The sequence below is a fragment of the Lathyrus oleraceus genome, chromosome 5, assembly GCF_024323335.1.
Source record: "Lathyrus oleraceus cultivar Zhongwan6 chromosome 5, CAAS_Psat_ZW6_1.0, whole genome shotgun sequence".
Taxonomy (NCBI): Eukaryota; Viridiplantae; Streptophyta; class Magnoliopsida; order Fabales; family Fabaceae; genus Lathyrus; species Lathyrus oleraceus.
The window spans coordinates 198,703,454-198,704,919 of NC_066583.1; the positions used below are offsets into that span (position 1 = coordinate 198,703,454).

General features: G+C 41.4%; 1 non-coding gene across 1 annotated transcript; it reads left to right on the forward strand.

The window, feature by feature from the left end:
• The first annotated feature begins 1,111 nt into the window (after positions 1 to 1,111).
• On the forward strand, positions 1,112 to 1,218 carry LOC127088957 (small nucleolar RNA R71). Its single transcript, XR_007790750.1, has one exon. It is a non-coding gene; the product is annotated as a small nucleolar RNA R71 (small nucleolar RNA).
• Positions 1,219 to 1,466: the final 248 nt, after the last annotated feature.

A 1,466-nucleotide genomic window follows, 5' to 3' on the forward strand; every position in this document is an offset into this window, starting at 1 on the left:
TTGGGTGATGGCTCCTGTGAAAGGGATTTCTACATGAAGTTTTTCTATAACTTTAATAAATTTTTGATACTGTTTATTGATCTGGGTTTGTTTGAGTCTTTGGGGATATGGTATAGGTGGTTTATATGGCGAGGGCGGTACGTAAATTTTATCTTTAGGTTCTTCTCCTTTATCTCGACCTTCCTGGTTTTCAGATCCCTCTGGTTCCTTTACTTCGTCCGTGGGTTTGGTACATTCCTTAGAAGTTTCGGGTTCACTTAATCTTGGGTTTGGTGGCTCATCATAAGCGTTCCCACTTCGTAGGGTAATGACATTGGCTTGTCCTCTCGGATTTTGTTGAGGTTGTCCAGGGAATTGTCCTCCAGGTGTAGTCTGAGGGGCTTGGTTTAAAGCTACCTGAGAGATCTGGGTTTCAAGCATCTTGGTATGAGTAACTATTTGGTCAACCTTGGTTCCTAATTGAGTAATCAATTCGTTAACATGAATGTTTTGATTCATGAACTCCTTATTTTGTTGGGTTTGAGCGGTGATAAAATTTTCCATAATTTTCTCAAGGCTCGGTTTTGGTGGTACAGGTTGCATAGGTTGATTTGATCTAGGGGCTTGATAACTAGGTCTCGGAGGTGCATTATTTTGAATAGGGTTATTGTTTTTATAGGAGAAGTTAGGGTGATTCCTCCATCCAGGATTATAGGTATTCGAATATGGGTTCCCTTGGGTGTAGTTCACTTGCTCGGAGTGGGTTTCGTTTAATAGACTGCATTCTACGGATTGGTGTCCTTGGGTTCCACATATCTCACAATCCGACGAAACTGCGGCTACAGTATTCGGGTTTATGCACATATGCTCGACCTTAAGGGCTAATGCGTCCATTTTAGCTTGCATCATGTCTATAGAGCTTAGTTCATGCACTCCTCCTTGGGCTTCCTTCTTCTGAACTGTCGCTCGTTCGACTCCCCATGATTGATGGTTTTGAGCCATGTCTTCGATGAGGGCACTAGCTTCAAGATAAGGTTTGTTCATCAGAGCACTGCCTGCGGCAGCGTCGATGGTCATCTTTGTGTTATAATGAAGTCCATTGTAGAAGGTTTGAATGATTAACCAATTTTCTAAACCATGATGTGGGCATGCTCGTAACAACTATTTATATCTCTCCCAAGCTTCGAACATCGATTCTCCATGGTTTTGGGTAAATCTAGTTATATGGTTTCGAAGAACGGCGGTCTTACTCGGGGGAAAATATCTAGCAAGAAAAACTCTTTTAAGGTTATCCCAAGTCATAATGGAATTGGGTGGAAGGGAATCTAACCATGATAGAGCTTTATCTCTGAGGGAAAAAGGAAATAATCTTAAACGTATTGCCTCAGGAGAAGCTCCATTGGTTTTAAAAGTATCTGCTAATTGAAGAAATATTTTTAAATGTTGGTTAGGATTCTCAGTAGCGAGACCCGCGAATTGTCTCTGTT